The 26,099-nt window shown below is 38.8% G+C and overlaps 1 protein-coding gene across 1 annotated transcript in view; it reads left to right on the top strand.

Moving 5' to 3' along the window:
• Window positions 1-4,844: 4,844 nt before the first annotated feature.
• The window catches only part of LOC138851087 (chimeric ERCC6-PGBD3 protein-like), a 57,287-nt gene continuing 36,032 nt past the window's right edge, over window positions 4,845-26,099 (top strand). Inside the window, exon 1 of the mRNA XM_070079524.1 lies at window positions 4,845-5,224. The gene's annotated coding sequence lies outside the window, so the exon portion shown is untranslated. The remainder of the gene's footprint in view (window positions 5,225-26,099) is intronic.

Below are 26,099 nucleotides of genomic sequence, written 5' to 3' on the forward strand. Positions count from 1 at the left end.
ACCAACAATACCACCAGTCCGATAACATTCTTCTTTGCAAATATACAGGGTCTAAAGCCAGCAACAAACAACAAAATACCTTTCATCCGTGGACTGCTTGCAGAGGCAAAGGCAATGTTCGCGGCTTTCACTGAGACCCACATAAAGGATCACTTGGACAACGAAATATGGATCCCAGGTTACAACCTATACAGATGTGACAGAGTGAACAGGCAAAAGGGGGGGGTTGGCCTGTACATTGCAGAGTCACTTGTTTGCACAGAACTGCTAAATGCCTCAAATGATGTAGTGGAAGTTTTAGCAGTAAAGGTCGAGAACCAAAACCTAGTCATTGTGATAGTCTACAAGCCTCCGGATGCAACATCCCAGCAATTCCAGGAACAGCTGTTAAAAATTGACCACTGTCTGGAAAACCTTCCAGCTCCTGCACCCAACATCTTGCTCCTGGGGGATTTCAACTTAAGGCACCTAAAATGGAGGAATATAGCAAATAATATTGTTGCAGTAATAACACCAGGAGGCAGCTCTGATGAAAACTCACACTCACGCGAGCTTTTAAATCTCTGCACAAAATTCAATTTAAACCAGCAAATAATAGAGCCTACTAGACTGGAGAATACACTAGACCTCATCTTCACTAACAATGATGATCTGATAAGAAATATCACCATATCAAAAACAATATACTCAGATCACAACATAATTGAGGTTCAGTCATGTATGCGCGGAGCCCCAGACCGACATAATGAGATTAGTCACGAGGGAGCATTCACCAAATTCAACTTCAATAACAAAAACATAAAGTGGGACCAAGTAAACCAAGTCCTAACCGATATAAGCTGGGAAGATATACTAAGCAACACAGACCCCAACTTATGCCTAGAACAGATTAACTCGGTAGCACTCGATGTATGCACAAGGCTTATTCCTCTAAGAAAAAGGAGGAGTAGATGTAAAACAGAAAGAGACAGGCGCTCCCTTTACAGGCGACGGAAAAGAATAACAGAGCGGCTAAAAGAGGTCAATATATCTGAAATGCGTAGGGAGACACTGGTCAGAGAAATAGCAAGCATCGAACTTAAGCTAAAAGAATCCTTTAGGAGTCAGGAATCGCGGGAAGAACTAAAAGCCATAAATGAAATCGAAAGAAACCCAAAGTATTTCTTCTCCTATGCCAAATCAAAATCGAGAACAACGTCCAGTATTGGGCCCCTACTTAAACAAGATGGGTCCTACACAGATGACAGCAAGGAAATGAGTGAGCTACTCAAGTCCCAATATGACTCAGTTTTTAGCAAGCCGCTAACCAGACTGAGAGTCGAAGATCAAAATGAATTTTTTATGAGAGAGCCACAAAATTTGATTAACACAAGCCTATCCGATGTTATCCTGACGCCAAATGACTTCGAACAGGCGATAAATGACATGCCCATGCACTCTGCCCCAGGGCCAGACTCATGGAACTCTGTGTTCATCAAGAACTGCAAGAAGCCCCTATCACGAGCCTTTTCCATCCTATGGAGAGGGAGCATGGACACGGGGGTCGTCCCACAGTTACTAAAAACAACAGACATAGCCCCACTCCACAAAGGGGGCAGTAAAGCAACAGCAAAGAACTACAGACCAATAGCACTAACATCCCATATCATAAAAATCTTTGAAAGGGTCCTAAGAAGCAAGATCACCACCCATCTAGAAACCCATCAGTTACACAACCCAGGGCAACATGGGTTTAGAACAGGTCGCTCCTGTCTGTCTCAACTATTGGACCACTACGACAAGGTCCTAAATGCACTAGAAGACAAAAAGAATGCAGATGTAATATATACAGACTTTGCAAAAGCCTTCGACAAGTGTGACCATGGCGTAATAGCGCACAAAATGCGTGCTAAAGGAATAACAGGAAAAGTCGGTCGATGGATCTATAATTTCCTCACTAACAGAACACAGAGAGTAGTCGTCAACAGAGTAAAGTCCGAGGCAGCTACGGTGAAAAGCTCTGTTCCACAAGGCACAGTACTCGCTCCCATCTTGTTCCTCATCCTTATATCCGACATAGACAAGGATGTCAGCCACAGCACCGTGTCTTCCTTTGCAGATGACACCCGAATCTGCATGACAGTGTCTTCCATTGCAGACACTGCAAAGCTCCAGGCAGACATCAACCAAATCTTTCAGTGGGCTGCAGAAAACAATATGAAGTTCAACGATGAGAAATTTCAATTACTCAGATATGGTAAACATGAGGAAATTAAATCTTCATCAGAGTACAAAACAAATTCTGGCCACAAAATAGAGCGAAACACCAACGTCAAAGACCTGGGAGTGATCATGTCGGAGGATCTCACCTTCAAGGACCATAACACTGTATCAATCGCATCTGCTAGAAAAATGACAGGATGGATAATGAGAACCTTCAAAACTAGGGAGGCCAAGCCCATGATGACACTCTTCAGGTCACTTGTTCTATCTAGGCTGGAATATTGCTGCACACTAACAGCACCTTTCAAGGCAGGTGAAATTGCCGACCTAGAAAATGTACAGAGAACTTTCACGGCGCGCATAACGGAGATAAAACACCTCAATTATTGGGAGCGCTTGAGGTTCCTAAACCTGTATTCCCTGGAACGCAGGAGGGAGAGATACATGATTATATACACCTGGAAAATCCTAGAGGGACTAGTACCGAACTTGCACACGAAAATCACCCACTACGAAAGCAAAAGACTTGGCAGACGATGCACCATCCCCCCAATGAAAAGCAGGGGTGTCACTAGCACGTTAAGAGACCATACAATAAGTGTCAGGGGCCCGAGACTGTTCAACTGCCTCCCAGCACACATAAGGGGGATTACCAACAGACCCCTGGCAGTCTTCAAGCTGGCACTGGACAAGCACCTAAAGTCAGTTCCGGATCAGCCGGGCTGTGGCTCGTATGTTGGTTTGCGTGCAGCCAGCAGCAACAGCCTGGTTGATCAGGCTCTGATCCACCAGGAGGCCTGGTCTCAGACCGGGCCGCGGGGGCGTTGACCCCCGGAACTCTCTCCAGGTAAACTCCAGGTAAACATAAAAATACACTGTATTTTTCCGGAAAATACATTATTTTCCATATATCTAGTGTACTGGTATAAGCAGTTATTCAGTGTACTGGTGTAAGCAGTTATCTAGTGTACTGGTATAAGCAGTTATTCAGTGTACTGGTGTAAGCAGTTATCTAGTGTACTGGTATAAGCAGTTATTCAGTGTACTGGTGTAAGCAGTTATCTAGTGTACTGGTATAAGTAGTTATTCAGTGTACTGGTGTAAGCAGTTATCTAGTGTACTGGTATAAGCAGTTATTCAGTGTACTGGTATAAGCAGTTATCTAGTGTACTGGTATAAGTAGTTATTCAGTGTACTGGTGTAAGCAGTTATCTAGTGTACTGGTATAAGTAGTTATTCAGTGTACTGGTGTAAGCAGTTATCTAGTGTACTGGTATAAGCAGTTATTCAGTGTACTGGTATAAGCAGTTATCTAGTGTACTGGTATAAGTAGTTATTCAGTGTACTGGTGTAAGCAGTTATCTAGTGTACTGGTATAAGTAGTTATCTAGTGTACTGGTATAAGTAGTTATTCAGTGTACTGGTATAAGCAGTTATCTAGTGTACTGGTATAAGTAGTTATTCAGTGTACTGGTGTAAGCAGTTATCTAGTGTACTGGTATAAGCAGTTATTCAGTGTACTGGTGTAAGCAGTTATCTAGTGTACTGGTATAAGTAGTTATTCAGTGTACTGGTGTAAGCAGTTATCTAGTGTACTGGTATAAGCAGTTATCTAGTGTACTGGTATAAGCAGTTATCTAGTGTACTGGTATAAGTAGTTATTCAGTGTACTGGTGTAAGCAGTTATCTAGTGTACTGGTATAAGCAGTTATCTAGTGTACTGGTATAAGTAGTTATTCAGTGTACTGGTGTAAGCAGTTATCTAGTGTACTGGTATAAGCAGTTATCTAGTGTACTGGTATAAGCAGTTATCTAGTGTACTGGTATAAGCAGTTATCTAGTGAACTGGTATAAGCAGTCATCTAGTTATTGCCTGGAGAGGGTTTCGGGGGTCAATGCCCCCGCGGCCCGGTCTGAGACCAGGCCTCGTGGTAGATCAGGGTCTGATCAACCAGGCTGTTAATGTTGGCCGCACGCAAACTGACGTACAACCCACAGCCAGGCTGGTCAGTGCCTTCTTGAAGACAGCCAGGGGTCTATTGGTAATCCCCCCTTTTTTATGCTGGGAGGCAGTTGAACAGTCCTGGGCCCCTGACACCGTGCTGTCTCTCAGTGTACACATGGCGCCCCTGCTTTTCACTGGGGAAATGTTGCATCTCCTGCCGAGTTTTTTGCTTCATTAGAAGTGATTTTCGGAAGTATATATTATCATGTATATCTCTCGCCTGCATTCCAGGGAATACAGACAGTCGTTCTTAGTGAAGATGAGACCCAGCGTATTTAATAGTCTTGTAGGCTCTAATATTTGCTGGTTTATTGGTATAAGCAGTTATCTAGTGCACTGGTATTGGCAGTTATCTAGTTGCTGGTATAAACAGTTGTCTAGTGTACTGGTGTAAGCAGTTGTCTAGTATACTATAATAAGCAGTTATGTAGTTACTGGTACAAGCAGTATATCTGGCTATTGGTATAAGCATTTATCTCGTTATTGGTATAAGCAGTTATCTAGTGCACTTGTATAAACATTTATCTAGTTACTGGAATAAACAATTGTCTAGTGTACTGGTGTGAGCAGTTGTCTAGTGTGCTGGTGTAAGCAGTTATGTAGTGTACTGGTGTGAGCAGTTGTCTAGTGTGCTGGTGTAAGCAGTTATGTAGTGTACTGGTGTGAGCAGTTGTCTAGTGTGCTGGTGTAAGCAGTTATGTAGTGTACTGGTGTAAGCAGTTATGTAGTATACTGGTGTGAGCAGTTATGTAATGTACTGGTGTAAGCGGTTATCTAGTATCCTGGTACAAGCAGAGTCACAAACAGGATAGTGAAGGTTACAGCTCGTCACTCACAGGAACACTTCTTGTCCAGTAACAGGCAGCTCAGTGGTGGGTACAGCTGCTGGTGCGTATGGAGTGTGATTCAGTTTTCTTCCTCATCTGTAGCACATTGTGGCCGTTCTTTGGACATCTTAGTTTCTGGGCAGTCGTCGTGTGATCCATAGACTTGACAGCATAAAGACTGTGAGTTAAGGTAAGCTACGAGCGTAATTATTGGGAAAAAATATTTGTGGCTGAGATGACTAGATTACATAGTGGTGGAGCGGTGTTCTCAATACTTGTGTCCCTTACTGTTTGTAAGTGAATTGTTTATCCAGATTCATTGTTATTTTTGTATCCTTATCCTCGCATTATCAGTACTGTATTTTCTACAGAGATGTATTCTACTCTTTCCTACCATCTCTCGAAGGAGGGACCTTGATGTCTGTGAGGGGTTCTTGATCCAAGGAATCGGATCTGACCCCCCCCCCTTTCTTGAATTGATCCTGATTTGCTTTTTTCCAGGTGCTGAATGAGGTTTTAGTGTTCACAATGAATGTAATAATAATTTGCATTGTATGTTTATTTCTTTCTGTGTATATTGTACTAATGCAATTTTTACTGTACTTATTATCCGACAGTTATAATAAAAAGAAAATTATAAGGAAGAAGTGTATTCTGAGTTGCAATAACAGTGATATTTTATTTCCGAGTCAAATGTTTTGTTTGATCTCAAGTGTGAGGCCCAAATAAAAATTTGTGTGTATACAAGTCCCAGGTCATATGCGTGATGTCAATTTTTAGTTTTAATAATGATTAATTGTGTAGTGGAGATTTATACATATATATTTAGTGCCTGTTGGAAAAAGACTCCTTTTGTTTACATAAAACAACCCAGTGTCACCTGACCTAACTTAGTTAGTTTAGGTAAAATGTACACAAATACAGTTAACGCAAATTTAGATGATTAGAATTATATATAATAAGGTGTGTAAATTACCTAGGATAACCCCCCATTAAAAGTAAAGACGAAGTGACATATTTTCATTGGGTTCCTTGTAATATTTTATTATTTTAATCCTAACCATTAATTCTCTGGTAGTTTAGGTTATGCTGGGTTATGTTATTAATTTTTGTATTAAAATATAGCTTATTTTCTATATGTATAAATATAGCTATTTCCATTGCAAAAGCCTACTTAATAAAAAATTACATAAATTCTTATTTTTGCCTGTCATAATCACCTAAATAAAAAATTAATTACAAATAACTACAGTATTTTTCCTGTGTAATGGATAGCTTGGAGGTTATCTATAATATAGTATAACAGATTAGTGGATTTTTGTCCCAAGGAAGAAAAGTAAATCAAACTTTATTTTTAACTGTGCTCAGTTAAAATTGATGCCAAACATAGGACTTGGGACAGGTATATTAAAGTAAGTTTCTCTTTAGGACACAGGCATATGATTCAGCTTTGTTTTCTTATGTGGTAAAATAGATTTGTTCAAATTTTTAAGCCGGGGAAGGTTAGCCACCCGGGATATCCTAAGAAAGTAGTGCATCATCGAGGACTGTCTCCCAGGATGCGACCCACATCAGTATCATCTTCTCCAAGATACTGACCCACATCAGTATCATCATCCCCAAGATACTGACCCACATCAGTATCATCATCCCCAAGATACTGACCCACATCAGTATCATCATCCCCAAGATACTGACCCACATCAGTATCATCTTCCCCAAGATACTGACCCACATCAGTATCATCTTCCCCAAGATACTGACCCACATCAGTATCATCATCCCCAAGATACTGACCCACATCAGTATCATCCCCAAGATACTGACCCACATCAGTATCATCTTCCCCAAGATACTGACCCACATCAGTATCATCTTCCCCAAGATACTGACCCACATCAGTATCATCATCCCCAAGATACTGACCCACATCAGTATCATCATCCCCAAGATACTGACCCACATCAGTATCATCTTCCCCAAGATACTGACCCACATCAGTATCATCTTCCCCAAGATACTGACCCACATCAGTATCATCTTCCCCAAGATACTGACCCACATCAGTATCATCTTCCCCAAGATACTGACCCACATCAGTATCATCTTCCCCAAGATACTGACCCACATCAGTATCATCTTCCCCAAGATACTGACCCACTTCAGTATCATCTTCCCCAAGATACTGACCCACATCAGTATCATCTTCCCCAAGATACTGACCCACTTCAGTATCATCTTCCCCAAGATACTGACCCACATCAGTATCATCTTCCCCAAGATACTGACCCACATCAGTATCATCTTCCCCAAGATACTGACCCACATCAGTATCATCTTCCCCAAGATACTGACCCACATCAGTATCATCTTCCCCAAGATACTGACCCACATCAGTATCATCTTCCCCAAGATACTGACCCACTTCAGTATCATCTTCCCCAAGATACTGACCCACTTCAGTATCATCTTCCCCAAGATACGACCCACACCAGTTGACTAACACCCAGGTACCTCCTTACTGCTAGGTGAACAGGGACAGCTGGTGTAAGGAAACTTACCCAAAGTTTCCACCCTTGATGGAAATTGAACCAGGGACACTGTGTGTGAGGCGAGTGCATTGCCAACTGAACCAGCCTACATTATGTAGATTTTAACCTAGGCTAAGCCAGTAAAGTCAGTGTGGTATATTTATTTATACTGGAGTGCCTTTATGCTAATAATAATAATAATATTTATTTCTGCAAGTACATGATGCAACTTATAGAAACCTAGTTGACATCGGTGACATTGTATAGAAAGCTCCCTTGTTGTGCATAGCATTTCAAGCAAATTAGGTTAATTTTGTCCTTCAGGATGTGACCCACACTAGTCGGCTAACACTTGTGTACTAGTTTACTGGTAGGTGAACAGGAATAGTAGGTGTCTTAGGAAAACAGGCCCAAATGTTTCCAGCTGTACCTGGGAGCAAACCACTAACCTCACTGTGAGAGCTGAGTGCCCTACCATCCGGGCTATGGAACGTCTACAGAGTACCTAATTCCAGGTTAGGAATTAAAATATCCTTCACTGGTGATGTACATACAGGTTACTTGTAGTCTTAATGATCCTCTTTTAGTAGATAGGCTGTAAACCAAATAAACTAATCTAACCTTGGACAAATGTCGTAGATATGTAACATGGTTAATACTTTTCCTAATCAATATACCCTTAGATTGTAGACTGCCTTGTTAACTTTTGAAGGGTTCAGTCCAGGTAATTGGAGCTTCTTTTTCCTTAGATAAAACCTAATTAATCCCTCCCTTTCCCCAGGCACTGTCTGATATCTATGGGTTTAGTGCTCCACATAATAATACCAATAATCATAATTATCTATTGTAAGAGAAAGCTGTACATGTTTAAACAATTTATTTTTCTTTGCCACTTTAATGCAGAAGACCTTGTCTGCATTATAAGTGAAATACTGTATTTAGTTTATCAGTATATCATGTTTTCTGTTTTGTGTGTTAAAGTTGAGGAACGAAGATGATTTTTTATGTTTTTAATTTTGTAGGATTTTTCCACCACTTAGTGAGTGTAATCACTAAATCAGTTTATCCTAATTTCATCTGCACAGTTAAAGCCTATGTTCATGAGGAAGTGCTAAACCTGTAAGGATCATACAATACCTGGGAAATTGGAGGTAATCAGGTTTAACTTTACATAATTTTCATCATTATTGTTAATATTAGGTAGCTCTTGTTAGTCTCTATTTAACCCTTAAACGGTCCAAACGTATATATACGTTCACTCGCGTAGCACTCCAAATTTTTTGAGAGAAAAAAAATTGTCTTTTTTTAATAGGAAAAAAGAGCATATGGTACCCAGGCATCTCCAATTATTTTAATATGGTGCACAGTGAGTGCGCACACCCATTCTCTCATGTCTAGGTGACTCAGGCTTATCGTGGCAATGTTGAATGAATGACAAAGAAAACATATACAGGTCTCCCTCAACATTCACGTTTTCAACTTTCACGGGCTTCACACATTCGCGAATTCCCAACTGCCAAATTCCCAGCCACCAAATTCCCAGCCGCCAAATCATATTTAAGTTTCCCGCCACCTGCGAGTCCCTACTACCCTCCCTCCGACCCCCGCAACTGGCAGCCAGCCCTCTCACCACTCAGTGTGGAGAGTGTTTTGTTTGTTCATTATTTGCTATTAAACTACAGTATAAATAATGTAAATTCATTCATGACTGCATATTGGAATGGCTATTAGGAAAGGTATTAGACGGTGACATCATGTGTTTACTCTTGAACACTGCAAAGAATTAAACATTTCTGCTACAGCTAATAATAACAATAGTAATAATAATAATAATAATAATAAATATGATATAATTGAAGAAGGAAAGTGTACAAAAATACGAGGGAGTGGTTGACACATTGTCAGTATGGCTTTGTTTATGCTGGAGTGAACATTAGTCTCCCTGCTCTTCCAAACATTTCACAATAATTCATTGTTTGGTGCTTGTAGATTGAGTGTGACTGGAGTGGTAGAGGCAGTGATTGAGGCAATGGTATTTAATAACATACATGTTAATAATAATACATGTTATTAATAATATGTACTATTATTATTTATAACATGTATGTTATTAAATACATACATGTTAATAATAATACAGTGGACCCCCGCATAACGATCACCTCCGAATGCGACCAATTATGTAAGTGTGTTTGTACGTGTATGTTTGGGGGTCTGAAATGGACTAATCTACTTCACAATATTCCTTATGGGAACAAATTTGGTCAGTACTGGCACCTGAACATACTTCTGGAGTGAAAAAATATCATTAACCGGGGGTCCACTGTACATTTTATTAATAATAACATGTACTATTATTATTTATAACATATATGTTATTAAATACCACTACCTCAACCGCTGAATTATTGTGAAATGTTTGGAAGAGCATGGAGACTAATGTTCTCTCCAGCATAAACAAAGTCACACTGACGATGTTTACCTGGAGAGAGTTTCGGGGGTCAACGCCCCCGCGGCCCGGTCTGTGACCAGGCCTCGATGTGTCAACCACTCCCTCGTATTTTTGTACAATTTCCTTCTTCAATTATATCGTATTTATTATTATTATTATTATTACTATTGTTATTATTAGCAATAGCAGAAATGTTCGATTCTTTGCTGTGTTCAAGAGTAAACACGTGATGTCACCGTCTAATACCTGTCCGAATAGCCATTCCAATATGCAGTCATGAATGGGTTTACATTATTTATTCTGTAGTTTAATAACAAATAATGAACAAACAAAACACTCACCACACAGTGGTGGGAGGGCTGGCTGCCAGTTGTGGGGGGTCAGAGGGACTCGCAGTGGTGGAGGCAGTGGTGGAGTCTGTGGTATTTAATAACATACATGTTATTAACATACATGTTATTAAATAACATACATTATTAAAGCATAACATGTATATATTTAGTACAATTTACAACATTTTCATGTATTTTATGATTATTCATGGTTCAACAAGTTAAGGAAGCAGTATTGTAATATATTTCCCTGCAATATATTGGGGCACCAAACATTCACGGTTTTTCAACATTCGCGAGGATCTTGATCCCCTAACACTCGCGAATGTTGAGGGAGACCTGTATATACGTTTGGGGTGCTACGCACGTGAACGTATGTATACGTTTGGACCGTTTAAGGGTTAACTTAGCTCCTGTAATCAATGCAGTTTAATTGTTTTTAAAATTAAAAATACAAATTAATTTTGAGCTATGCTGTACTTGCTTATATCATAAAAATTAATTTTATCATTTATTATTACTCATATAAATTTTATATTATGATAATTGCACCCTTTGCTGAGTATACTACAGTAATGTAAAAAAAATTTCACCCAAAGCCAATGTAGACATAACTGTAGATTTTGTCAGCAGAACTTTATCACACCATCATTGTGCTTGTATGAGAAAAAAAATCAAGGAATTTAGACACCTCTCTTGCATATATTAAAGAAATGTCTGAATACTGTAGTTCATTCATAATGTTGGAATTCCACCAAAAATTCTTGACAAATTCCCTATCTTCTCCACTAAACTCGGTGTATATTGCTTAATCAGCATGGCACCTCTGCCAGTCCATTAGACCAGTGAGTTTAATAAACTTTACATGCATCATTGTAATGTTCACATAACTGTTGCTTGTATAACTACTTTGATGATGCTTTATAACCTGTTTTCTTTAGTATTTCTTTATGGTTTCGTGATTATCATGTTTTACTTTTCTTTGTCAGCAAATTATTGCTCTTTTTTACTGTTTTCAGCTTTTCTTTGACTTCAGTACTGAGAGCAATTTTTAGCTCGTCTTTTGCATTTTTCGAAAATTTGCAATTTTTAGGGACGTGTACACTGCACTGTTGCTGTGTACTCTTGTTTGGTATTTACAAGCATTGTGAACATCTAATATTTTACATATGTACATATTACTGATGGCTGTTATAGTTTTCCAGTCAAGCAAGAGTTTATCCAGAGTTTATTCAGAGTTAAGTGATTCTGTTGTGATCTTTAGTCAGTGATGGTTCTTAGATCTATCTCTTTCAACATTTTGTTTGGCCTAATTTAGCTTTTTTCCATTTCTTCTAGATAACATTTACCTACATTCAGTGCTGTGTATCAGCCTTGTAGGAGTTTAGTAATTTTATTTCTTGAAAAAAGACCCCAATGGAAATAAGTCATTGTCTGACTTTTTTGGGTTATCCTAGGTTCTCTACACATATGCTGTTATGTATGATAATCTGTGTAACTCTGTTTGTGTATACCTGAATTAACTTACTTGCCCATTCATTGGTAACTTTTTTCCTCGAGATATTTTGTTTGTTATTTTTTGCATTTTCCCTAAGTAGAATGTCTTCCACTGTAATGCAGCACTTTAGCCTTGTTTTTTTTAATTCGATTTATGTTTTATAGTTTCCAAATTAATATTTCTTTTAACTTCAAAATTATTTTTGAAATGAAGAATAATTCCGGTCTACCTAACCATTTTTTTTTTTTTTGAACAATTTGTGATTTTGCCATTGTACAGTAGCTTAATTGATTAGTTAAACTGTGTGAATGGGAATTTGCTTAGTGAAAACTTGGCTGACTTAGTGTTATCTACGTTACGTCACTTGCTTTTTACGTCGTTTTTACTATGTTTTTCAGTGTCATTTTCCATTTCTCCATCAATTTAGCTTTATCATAAGATTTTAAAGGAAATTCATGGTGGATTACTTTTTGTATGCATTTTAACATACACTGTTCATCAGTGTTTGTCTTGTGTTTTTTCCTTGTCATTATCCATTAGTAGAGCCTTTACTTCCTCTTCTGATATTTCAGTGTCTACCATTTCTGATGGATTCTTGGGGATGAAATTTGCTACCACCTTGTCATCCTCCTATAAACACATGCTAGAGCGTAATATGTAGTACAATGCTCGGATCTTTTCTCCACCAGCTAGGTTTTAGCAAATAAGATATCACAAAGACCATAATGGAAAAAGGGCACTTTGTCTGGCATTTTTGGGTTATTCTGCTAGGTAATTTACAAATTACCTAGCAGGATAACCCATACACGTGTTACTGTGTGTGTGATAATTAGTTTTGTGTACCTGTACCTAAGTAAACTTGCCAGTTTGGTAGTTATTAGCCTTCTAGTGTTTTTTAAAGCTTTAATAAAAGTTTTGGTTCTTTATGAATTTTCTTCCTACCTCTTACATATGTACAGAGTAATAATTTCAGCTTGTTTGAATCTGGCAAGTGAGAGTTGGCCCACTTATATTGGTTTAAAAGTCTCTCTTTCATGGCTCTCTGTTGCTTTTTGCTGAGCACTTCATAATTGTTTCATATTTTCCCACTCGTTTTGCAGTAACCATTGTGATCAAATTTTCATATATTGCAGAGCTTTTTTTGCAGAATTTATTTATATATATACACCTTGTAATATTTTATGTACAGTGGTACCTTGAGTTTGGAACAGCTCCCAACTCGAACAGTTATGTAAGTGTATTTTTGTAAGTGCTTTTGTAAGTGTATTTTTTGGGGTGTAAAACGGACTGATCTAATTTATATTATTCCTTATGGGAACAAATTCATTTGGTATCGGCACTCGAACAGCCTTCTGGAACGAATTAAGTTCATAACTCGAGGTACCACTGTATCTCATTTTGATTTTTTGATAACTGTTGTAGATAATCTTGCTAATTGTTTTTATTATTGTTCCTATTTCTGTGTTTTTTTCTTTCTTACCAAAGTCTTGTATAGTAATATTATAGTACGGCTTTCTCAGTTAACATAAGTGGTTACATTCTTGGACGCCAGCATTTACCTGAAATTGTGTTAAATGGATTGAAGAGGCTTTTCATAAAAACGGTTATGTTCATGAGACCGCCAAGAAAGTTCATCTTGTATTTTTTATTCATTAAAAAATATTAGTTTTTCATACTTTACATTATAATTGTATGTAGTGGACTGTACTTTAGTAAATACACTGCATAAGCAATAGTTAAAAATACATTACTTTAAATAATTTTTCTTTCATTAAATTTTAGTTGGTAGTGCTTGTTGATTTTGAAATGTGTGAACAGGGTTGCTGTGGCCCTACTGAGCAGAGATGGATAGCTGTGGTTCATGTGTTGCTAAACAGTGAGTAAGGCATCACACTGCACTATCTCCAAGAATATCTGAGATTAGCAATTTCTTCAGTACTGTCAGATGCTACCACTTAGTCTTCTTGGCACATCCAGTATCACCAGTATTCTTCTTGGGTTCCATGGTTAATAGCCAGAGATACTGTAAATTCTTTGCATAATATTCATCCTGCACACTACTATCAAATGTGATGTCACCACTTCCTTTAGCCTCCTTCCTAAAATGTTTAGTGCCTATGCTTCATGCATTTTAGTGTTGGTACCACTATATTTTTGGGCATTTTAATTTTGCCTCTTTAGATAAATTGTAGGAAGTACAGTGCCTGCAAAAACTGGGAAGTACAGAATCTGCACTGTTAAGGAGGTAAGGTTAAGGATGTTATAGTACAGAGGGACATCTTAACTCAGTTGTCAGCATGCTTCTGGGATGACAACAATTTAATGAATGTTGGTGAATGGGTTTCTTCTGTTTTGGGTCACCCTTTCTTGGTGAGAGATAGCTGGTGTGTTAAGAAAAATTATGAACTTGCTTTCCATAAATGCCTCAACACTCTACCAACCTTTCTTTTTTCCACGTGTATTCTACTTTTCATTTCTAAGTGTCTACATTCACTTCCTCCATACTCCCTCCTTACCATCCGATTAAATTTCATATTTGGTCTTAATTAATATCTTTATTGACTACCACCCCATCCTATAGGTGGTGGTCAAAGATTACAGAGGCACATATTGGGTCCAGGAATTGGGCACCAAGATTTTGATAGCCAAACAAGTTTAAAGGGTAAGAAACCATATACAATAGGGCCCCACTTATACAGCAGGTTAGGTTTCAGGTTACCGCCGGAAAGCGGACATCGCCGGAAAGCAGAACGCCATTTTTCCACTTATAAATGCATACAAATGCCAGACAACAAGTTTATACTTACATATATTAAGCTAACAGTAGAACTAAGCATTAATAAACAATAACAGTCTAATACATACACAGTACATTCATTACTTACCTTAAAATTTTAGAAGTCTTAATATAGGGCAAGAGGTGAGTAGTACCTATTTGTAGGAAGTAAGGTGTAGGTAGCCCTGGTTCCCCATCCCAGACTTAATATACGATATTTAAAGCAGCCCAGAGAGATAAAATACACATACAATGCACTCATTATTTACTTTAAAATATGTGTAGTCTTTATGTAGGATGAGAGGAGAGTCGTATTTATTTATAGGAAATTGGGTGTAGGTAGGCGGTAGATGTAGCTATGTAGTCCACCTGGGCTACATAGCTACACCTACCTACATAGCTATATGATATTTAATGCAGCCCAGAGCCATATTGTTACCATCAACATACCTTGTTCACTGAGTTTAATCATTTCTAACAACTACCTTTAGTTGCCATCATAAATGAAGGGAGAAGTAATGAGAAGAATTCATGCTGAGAATTGTTAACAAAGCAGAATGTATTAAGGGGAGTGACTGGGCCAAATGCAGATTCATACACGTTTTCTCTGGTGCTGGATCAGAGAAAATGTAATGTTTTCCCTCTGCCTGGCTACCACACCTCATATTTATGTGAAACTTATTGTACTGTGGGTGTATGTATCATAAATAACAAAAAAGGCACAATACCGTGACTGGAATGATACACAAATAACCCGCACATAAAAGAGAGAAGCTTAAGATGACGTTTCGGTCTGACTGGACCATTGACCATTGACTTTGTCAATGGTCCAAGTCGGACCGAAACGTCGTCGTAAGCCGTAATGCTATGCATAGTATAAGTGGCTTTGGCATGCTGCTCTTATCTGTATTTTTTGTACCTCTATATGTGTGCTCAAATTTTTAAATAAATAAATAAATAAATAAATAAATAAATGTGCGGGTTATTTGTGTATGTATGTATCATGTTTATGTGCTATATAACGTGTTTATATTACTATTTGAAGAAAATATCATAGTTGGATTAATGAAAATGTTTAGATTAACATACAATAAGACATTTAATGTGCCCAAGAGTAATTATTATTACAAAGGTTAGTGGATGAGTTTAGGAATGTGTGTAAAGGTAGAAAGTTGAAAGTGAACATAGAAAAGAGTAAGGTGATGAGGGTATCAAATGATTTAGATAAAGAAAAATTGGATATCAAATTGGGGAGGAGGAGTATGGAAAAAGTGAATGTTTTCAGATACTTGGGAGTTGACGTGTCGGCGGATGGATTTATGAAGGATGAGGTTAATCATAGAATTGATGAGGAAAAAAGGTGAGTGGTGCATTGAGGTATATGTGGAGTCAAAAAACATTATCTATGGAGGTAAAGAAGGGAATGTATGAAAGTATAGTAGGTTGGTAGACAGCAACCACCCAGGGAAGTACTACCGTCCTGCCAGATGACTGTGAAACAAAAACCCTGTAACTGTTTTGCATGATGGTAGGATTGCTGGTTTTCTTTTTCTGTCTCATAAACACGCTAAGATAACAGGGATATCTTGCTACTCCTACTTACACTTTGGTCACACTTCACAGACACGCACATGCATATATATATATACATACATCTAGGTTTTCCTCCTTTTTCTAAATAGCTCTTGTTCTTTTTTATTTCTTCTATTGTCCATGGGGAAGTGGAGAAGAATCTTTCCTCCGTAAGCCATGCGTGTCGTATGAGGCGACTAAAATGCCGGGAGCAATGGGCTAGTAACCCCTTCTCCTGTATACAATTACTAAAAAAGAGAAGAAGAAAAACTTTATAAAACTGGGTTGCTTAAATGTGCGTGGATGTAGTGCGGATGACAAGAAACAGATGATTGCTGATGTTATGAATGAAAAGAAGTTGGATGTCCTGGCCCTAAGCGAAACAAAGCTGAAGGGGGTAGGAGAGTTTCAGTGGGGGGAAATAAATGGGATTAAATCTGGAGTATCTGAGAGAGTTAGAGCAAAGGAAGGGGTAGCAGTAATGTTAAATGATCAGTTATGGAAGGAGAAAAGAGAATATGAATGTGTAAATTCAAGAATTATGTGGATTAAAGTAAAGGTTGGATGCGAGAAGTGGGTCATAATAAGCGTGTATGCACCTGGAGAAGAGAGGAATGCAGAGGAGAGAGAGAGATTTTGGGAGATGTTAAGTGAATGTATAGGAGCCTTTGAACCAAGTGAGAGAGTAATTGTGGTAGGGGACTTGAATGCTAAAGTAGGAGAAACTTTTAGAGAGGGTGTGGTAGGTAAGTTTGGGGTGCCAGGTGTAAATGATAATGGGAGCCCTTTTATTGAACTTTGTATAGAAAGGGGTTTAGTTATAGGTAATACATATTTTAAGAAAAAGAGGATAAATAAGTATACACGATATGATGTAGGGCGAAATGACAGTAGTTTGTTGGATTATGTATTGGTAGATAAAAGACTGTTGAGTAGACTTCAGGATGTACATGTTTATAGAGGGGCCACAGATATATCAGATCACTTTCTAGTTGTAGCTACACTGAGAGTAAAAGGTAGATGGGATACAAGGAGAATAGAAGCATCAGGGAAGAGAGAGGTGAAGGTTTATAAACTAAAAGAGGAGGCAGTTAGGGTAAGATATAAACAGCTATTGGAGGATAGATGGGCTAATGAGAGCATAGGCAATGGGGTCGAAGAGGTATGGGGTAGGTTTAAAAATGTAGTGTTAGAGTGTTCAGCAGAAGTTTGTGGTTACAGGAAAGTGGGTGCAGGAGGGAAGAGGAGCGATTGGTGGAATGATGATGTAAAGAGAGTAGTAAGGGAGAAAAAGTTAGCATATGAGAAGTTTTTACAAAGTAGAAGTGATGCAAGGAGGGAAGAGTATATGGAGAAAAAGAGAGAAGTTAAGAGAGTGGTGAAGCAATGTAAAAAGAGAGCAAATGAGAGAGTGGGTGAGATGTTGTCAACAAATTTTGTTGAAAATAAGAAAAAGTTTTGGAGTGAGATTAACAAGTTAAGAAAGCCTAGAGAACAAATGGATTTGTCAGTTAAAAATAGGAGAGGAGAGTTGTTAAATGGAGAGTTAGAGGTATTGGGAAGATGGAGGGAATATTTTGAGGAATTGTTAAATGTTGATGAAGATAGGGAAGCTGTGATTTCGTGTATAGGGCAAGGAGGAATAACATCTTGTAGGAGTGAGGAAGAGCCAGTTGTGAGTGTGGGGGAAGTTCGTGAGGCAGTAGGTAAAATGAAAGGGGGCAAGGCAGCCGGGATTGATGGGATAAAGATAGAAATGTTAAAAGCAGGTGGGGATATAGTTTTGGAGTGGTTGGTGCAATTATTTAATAAATGTATGGAAGAGGGTAAGGTACCTAGGGATTGGCAGAGAGCATGCATAGTTCCTTTGTATAAAGGCAAAGGGGATAAAAGAGAGTGCAAAAATTATAGGGGGGTAAGTCTGTTGAGTGTACCTGGTAAAGTGTATGGTAGAGTTATAATTGAAAGAATTAAGAGTAAGACGGAGAATAGGATAGCAGATGAACAAGGAGGCTTTAGGAAAGGTAGGGGGTGTGTGGACCAGGTGTTTACAGTGAAACATATAAGTGAACAGTATTTAGATAAGGCTAAAGAGGTCTTTGTGGCATTTATGGATTTGGAAAAGGCGTATGACAGGGTGGATAGGGGGGCAATGTGGCAGATGTTGCAAGTGTATGGTGTAGGAGGTAGGTTACTGAAAGCAGTGAAGAGTTTTTACGAGGATAGTGAGGCTCAAGTTAGAGTATGTAGGAAAGAGGGAAATTTTTTCCCAGTAAAAGTAGGCCTTAGACAAGGATGTGTGATGTCACCGTGGTTGTTTAATATATTTATAGATGGGGTTGTAAGAGAAGTAAATGCGAGGGTCTTGGCAAGAGGCGTGGAGTTAAAAGATAAAGAATCACACACAAAGTGGGAGTTGTCACAGCTGCTCTTTGCTGATGACACTGTGCTCTTGGGAGATTCTGAAGAGAAGTTGCAGAGATTGGTGGATGAATTTGGTAGGGTGTGCAAAAGAAGAAAATTAAAGGTGAATACAGGAAAGAGTAAGGTTATGAGGATAACAAAAAGATTAGGTGATGAAAGATTGAATATCAGATTGGAGGGAGAGAGTATGGAGGAGGTGAACGTATTCAGATATTTGGGAGTGGACGTGTCAGCGGATGGGTCTATGAAAGATGAGGTGAATCATAGAATTGATGAGGGAAAAAGAGTGAGTGGTGCACTTAGGAGTCTGTGGAGACAAAGAACTTTGTCCTTGGAGGCAAAGAGGGGAATGTATGAGAGTATAGTTTTACCAACGCTCTTATATGGGTGTGAAGCGTGGGTGATGAATGTGGCAGCGAGGAGAAGGCTGGAGGCAGTGGAGATGTCGTGTCTGAGGGCAATGTGTGGTGTGAATATAATGCAGAGAATTCGTAGTTTGGAAGTTAGGAGGAGGTGCGGGATTACCAAAACTGTTGTCCAGAGGGCTGAGGAACGGTTGTTGAGGTGGTTCGGACATGTAGAGAGAATGGAGCGAAACAGAATGACTTCAAGAGTGTATCAGTCTGTAGTGGAAGGAAGGCGGGGTAGGGGTCGGCCTAGGAAGGGTTGGAGGGAGGGGGTAAAGGAGGTTTTGTGTGCGAGGGGCTTGGACTTCCAGCAGGCATGCGTGAGCGTGTTTGATAGGAGTGAATGGAGACAAATGGTTTTTAATACATGATGTGCTGTTGGAGTGTGAGCAAAGTAACATTTATGAAGGGATTCAGGGAAACCGGCAGGCCGGACTTGAGTCCTGGAGATGGGAAGTACAGTGCCTGCACTCTGAAGGAGGGGTGTTAATGTTGCAGTTTAAAAACTGTAGTGTAAAGCACCCTTCTGGCAAGACAGTGATGGAGTGAATGATGGTGAAAGTTTTTCTTTTTCGGGCCACCCTGCCTTGGTGGGAATCGGCCAGTGTGATAATAAAAATAAAAATAAAAATAGTACCAACACTCTTATATGGGTGTGAAGCTTGGGTGGTAAATGCAGCAGCGAGGAGACGGTTGGAGGCAGTGGAGATGTCCTGTGTAAGGGCAATGTGTGGTGTAAATATTATGCAGAAAATTCGGAGTGTGGAAATTAGGAAAAGGTGTGGAGTTAATAAAAGTATTAGTCAGAGGGCAGAAGAGGGGTTGTTGAGGTGGTTTGGTCATTTAGAGAGAATGGATCAAAGTAGAATGACATGGAAAGTATATAAATCTATAGGGGAAGGAAGGCGAGGTAGGGGTCGTCCTCGAAAGGGTTGGAGAGAGGGGGTAAAGGAGGTTTTGTGGGCAAGGGGCTTGGACTTTCGGCAAGCGTGCGTGAGCGTGTTAGATAGGAGTGAATGGAGACGAATGGTACTTGGGACCTGACAATCTGTTGGAGTGTGAGCAGGGTAATATTTAGTGAAGGGATTCAGGGAAACCGGTTATTTTCATATAGTCGGACTTGAGTCCTGGAAATGGGAAGTACAATGCCTGCACTTTAAAGGAGGGGTTTGGGATATTGGCAGTTTGGAGGGATATGTTGTGTATCTTTATATGTATATGCTTCTAAACTGTTGTATTCTGAGCACCTCTGCAAAAACAGTGATTATGTGTGAGTGTGGTGAAAGTGTTGAATGATGATGAAAGTATTTTCTTTTTGGGGATTTTCTTTCTTTTTTGGGTCACCCTGCCTCGGTGGGAGACTGCCGACTTGTTGAAAAAAAAAAAAAATTAGTATTATTACTATGGCGTTAAGACTAGAGGAACACTCTTAGTGATTTTAATGTGTACCTGCATGCCAGCATAGTGTGTAAGTTTATTTAGGTACAGGTACACACAAGTATAATTATCAGAGTACATATAAAATATGCAATAACTTTATTGCACCTTGAAATTTTGGAAAGTTTCCAGACATAATGGAGACATGCTCACGGAGAATGTAAACAAACCGGGTGGGATGCATGACTATATTAGAAAGACGGGGAACCGTATAGCAAGTTTTGGTCATAATTTGAAGTGCTTGTATTAGCAGAACGCCGTAAAGTGAAATGCCGTAAAGCGGGGCCCTACTCGACGTGCTTATATTTGGTTACAGTCATAATGAGTTATTCCTTCTTTTACCCACTCTCCCAAATTCCTCCACCGTTTACAACTTCTCTTCAGAATCTCCCAAAAGAACTGTCATTGACAAAGAGCATTCTTGATAACTCCCAGTTCATAACAGATTCATTATCTTTTAATTCCACACCTCTCCCCATCACCCTTGGTGACATTGCATACCTGTTTAAGGCCTACTTTTACTAAAAAGCCCTCATTAATGCTTTGGTTACTTTTATATATTACAGTGGACCCCCCCGAGTTTCGTGATTAATCAGTTCCAGAGAGTCTGCCGAAAGTTGGAATTCATGAATGTTGAAGCCATTTTTCCCATGAGAAATAATGTAAATCCAATTGATCTGTTTCACACATCCAAAAGTATAAACAAAAAATACATTTTATAGAGAAGAACTACAGTGGACCCTTGACCAACGAGTTTAATCCGTTCCAGAAAGCTAGCTGTTAGTCGAATTAATTTTTCCCATAAGCAATAATGGAAATAGAATTAATCCGTTCCAGACACTTGAAAGTATTAAACAAAATAATTTTTTTTTACATGAAATATACATTTCCCTACATAGAAATGAATGGTACATGCAAAATAAACAATTAAATGCCACTTACCTTTATTGTGGAGTTGTTGATGAGTGATGTGCCAGCAGCAGGGGAGATTTAGGTTTTCTATTGTTTGGAAGGGGAATCCCCTTCCATAAATACTTTAGGTACCAAGTCCTTTGGTAGGGTTACCTCCCTTCTTGGCTTTTTAATGTCACTAGTATCAGTTTGAGAGTCACTGGACCCCTGTCGCACAGAATATCTGTCCAGAGAGCTGTTTCTCTTGTGCCCTTAGGATTTCCCTAAAATGGGAGACAAGAGTGTCATTGTACATGTTGCCAATACAGCTTGCAACAGTTGTGACAGAATAAAATCCATCCATAAATGCTTGCACCTTTTGTGAACATTGTACACATTTCTTTAATCCTTGACAAAGGCAACTTCCTCCGTCTCTCTTCCTCCTGCTCTGAAGCACATTCCTGAGCTGTGATCTGTTGCTGTTGCACCTCAAGCTCTTGCAGCTCTGCAGTGGTTAGTTCTTCATCATCATTCTGCACTCTTTTCCACATCCTCGCCACAAACCTCCAACCCCACTGACTTCCCCGATGACTCAATTGATTCCACAACTGGCATAGGCTCCTGAGGGTTAGCCCCAAACCCTTCAAAATCCCTTTTGTACACATTGTGGCCACAGTTTCCTCCAAGAAGAGTTCAAAGTCCTGCAAGTCACTCCCTCCCAAGCCTTACCTATAAGGTTTATGCAACTGAGGATATTGAAGTGATGTTTCCAAAACTCTCTTAGGGTCAGTTCATTGTCTGAGGTCACTTCAAAGCACTTTTGAAACACTGCTTTTGCGTAGTTTTTTTTTAAGTTTGAAATGACCTGCTGGTCCATGGGCTGGAGGAGAGGAGTTGTATTAGGAGGCAAAAACTTCACTTTAACAAAGCTAAACTTCCCTGCAATTTGCTCTTGCAAGTCGTGAGGATGGGCAGGAGCATTGTCCATTACCAGGAGGCACTTGAGTGACAATTTCTTTTCCAGGAGGTAATTTTTCAGACCATAAAACCAGTCCATGAAAATTTCTCTAGTGGCCCATGCCTTAGTGTTTGGTCTCCACAGCACACACAAATTATCCTTGATGATATTGTTTTTCTTGAACACTGGGAGTTTGAGTGATACACCAATAAAGGCTACACTTTGCAGTCACCACTAGCATTACTACACAACATTAATGTCAGCCTGTCTTTCATAGGCTTATGTCCTGGGAATGCCTTTTCCTCCTGAGTAATGTAGGTCCTGTTTGGCATTTTCTTCCAAAATAGGCCTGTTTCGTCACAATTAAACACTTGTTCAGGTTTTAAGTTTTCAGTGTCTATGTACTCCTTAAAGTCCTACACATATTTTTCAGCCGCTTTTTTGTCTGAGCCCTATTTTCAGCTAATTCCAGTGTACTAGTTGACAAAAATCATAACTATTTCACTAGAACTCCATTTTCTCTATCAAATGAGTACAAGAAACCACCCATTTACCAATTTCAACTATCCAATAAAGTGGTCAGAAATTGGCAATTTTGCCAGTTTCACACAAATTTCAAAAGATGCCAATTTCAAAATAGGGTCCAGAATAAACAAGACAGACATTCCTGGCACTAAAATAACATTTTCTCTGCTCATTAGTTATGTCTCCAGACCCCTCTTACATTTCTTTTGCTGTCCACTTTGAATTTTTATTCTCACAAAAAATAGAAGATTTACTGTTATGCAGACTACTGCATCAGTGTAGAAATGGTATAAATAATATCAGCGCACTTGTGAAAGACTATTAGACTCACCAGGTGACGTGTATTGGACACGTGTTATGATTTGTTTTCTTTTGAACTTCGGCAAAAATCGAACATTTCTGCTACTTTGAGCTCAATTTCAAGGTACAGTAGGGCCCCGCTTTACGGCATTTCGCTTTACAGCATTCTGCTAATACGGTCATTTCAAATTATGACCAAAACTCGCTATACGGCTCCCCCACCTGACTTTCTAATATGGTCACCGCGCCCCCACCTGGTTTGTTTACATTCTCTGTGAGATCTGTAAGCACTAAGTCTCTCCATTATGTCTGGAAACTCCAAAATTTTAAGTGTTTTTAAAATTTATTTCATATTTTATATATACTCTGATAATTATACTTATGTATACCTGTACTTAAATAAACTTACACACTGTGCTGGCATGCAGGTACACATTAAAATCAGTAAGAGTGTTTTATGTCTCCAGATGTCATATTAGTAATGATAATAATAATCACCGAGTCTCATTTAAATGTCGTATATTACGTTAATATACACATTTTCATTAATCCATCTGATATTTTTTCAAAATTATATAATAAACACGATGCATAACATATAAATATGATAAATACACCCCACAGTAGAATAAATAAACATAAATATGAGATGTGGTAGCAGACACTTGCACAAGTGACGCCATATTAGAAATAATAATAATAATCACCGAGTCTCATTAAATGCTGTATATTACGTTAATATACACATTTTCATCAATCCATCCATGATATTTTTTTCAAAATTATATAATAAACATGATACATAACATAAAAAGATGATAAATACACCCCACAATAGAATAAATAAACATAAATATGAGATGTGGTAGCCAGATAACTTGTACAAGTGATGCCAAGAATAACATTTTCTCTAATCTAACATAAGAGAAAATGTGTTACTGGGGGTAACTGTAGAAAATTATTGCTTTCGCATGTATGTAAGTTTATTCAGGTATACACAAATACAGTTACATAGATTATCATACATAACAGCATATGTGTAGAGAACCTAGGATAACCAAAAAAAGTCAGACAGAGTGCCTTATTTCCATTGCCTTCACTCAGAGCGTCATTTCTTCTCAAAATGATGTTACATGAGAATGGGAGTGTTCTTCTTTATTTATTCTACCGTATCAATGTAGAGACAATCTGTACACAATGTAACTTGTACACAAACCAGACGTGTACACTTTGTTTTTTACAAAACTTACCTTCGCTTGGTTTGTTTACATAACTCTGCGCCTGTCCTCTATCGTGCACTCATTCTTTCTCTCATTTATTCGTTTTATCTTATTTACTTACTCCTGACCCTACATTAAGACTACAAATATTTTAAGGTAAGTAATGAGTGAACTGTATATACATTTTATCGCTCTGGGATGCTTAAATATCATAGAATATATGTGTGGGTGGGTTGGCCTGGTATGGTAGCCTGGCTGACTACCATACATACCACACTTGATTTTTTACAATAAATACTACTCATCTCACCCTAGATTAAGACTACAAATATTTTAAGGTAAGTAATGAGTAAACTGTATATGCATTTTATCACTCTGGGATGCTTAAATGTAATAGAATATTATGTGTAGGTGGGGTGGCCTGGTATGGTAGCCTGGCTGACTACCATACATACCACACTTGATTTCTTACAATAAATACTACCTGTCTCACCCTAGATTAAGACTATAAATATTTTAAGGTAAGTAATGAGTGCACTATGTGTGTATTGTACTTTTTTATTGTTTTTTTGATGCCTAGTTCTATTGCTAACTTAATATATATTAGTGTAAACTTGTTATCTAGTATTTGTATGCATTTGTAAGTGGAAAAAAGTGTGTTCCACTTTACGGTGATTTCCGCTTTACGGCGGTAGCCTGGAACCTAACCTGACGTATAAGTGGGGCCCTACTGTACTTTTCATTGTGAAACCAATCAAAATCATCTGAATTTCTGTAATATGTCTTCCATTCTATAAAATGAGACCAGGAAAACTAAAATACAACCATAAATACCATACAAAAATACACTGCAGAGTCACTGTTGTAAACCAAAAACACGGTTGGAGGTATTTTTTTTTTTCCTCATCATGCACTGTGCGCTGCAGGATTTTCTTTATACCATGCACACTGACCACATAGACTCATTCTTTCATATGTAGACCTACCAACTTTTTCTCGCTAGATTTGAAAGCGCTAGAATTTACGTGTACTAGTACGTCAACCCTGGCATTTAAGACGTACTAATACGTTGGAAACAAGTTAACCGACGTACTAATGTGGCCCGGTAGCCTGGTGGCTGAAGCTCCCGCTTCACACACGGAGGGCCCGGGTTCGATTCCCGGCGGGTGGAAACATTCGACACGTTTCCTTACACCTGTTGTCCTGTTCACCTAGCAGCAAATAGGTACCTGGGTGTTAGTCGACTGGTGTGGGTCGCATCCTGGGGGACAAGATTAAGGACCCCAATGGAAATAAGTTAGACAGTCCTCGATGACGCACTGACTTTCTTGGGTTATCCTGGGTGGCTAACCCTCCGGGGTTAAAAATCCGAACGAAATCTTATCTTATCTTAATACATCGGTTAACTTGTTTGGTACACTGTTAGTGCTACACTTTATCGCTGGCTGGCCCTGTAGCCTTTATCGACTCCCATTGCTTTAATATTGTACATATTGTAGAATTACTGAAGAAGGCACATTCTCCCCTCTCTTCCTCCTCCACTTTGGTACTTTGCTACGAGTTTTTTCTTGAATACTATCATGTTTCTCACCTTTACCAAAGGGCTGACACTAGAAGCTTGAAACTGCTAAATAAGCCCATGGTGGCTTATTTAGCAGTTTCAAGCACCAAAAACAATGGATTACAGTGGACCCTCGGTTTTCGTGTTTAATCTGTTCCATAACTGAAATCGACCAAAACTG

Source organism: Cherax quadricarinatus, chromosome 6 (genome assembly GCF_038502225.1).
Source record: "Cherax quadricarinatus isolate ZL_2023a chromosome 6, ASM3850222v1, whole genome shotgun sequence".
In the NCBI taxonomy this organism is placed as follows: Eukaryota; Metazoa; Arthropoda; class Malacostraca; order Decapoda; family Parastacidae; genus Cherax; species Cherax quadricarinatus.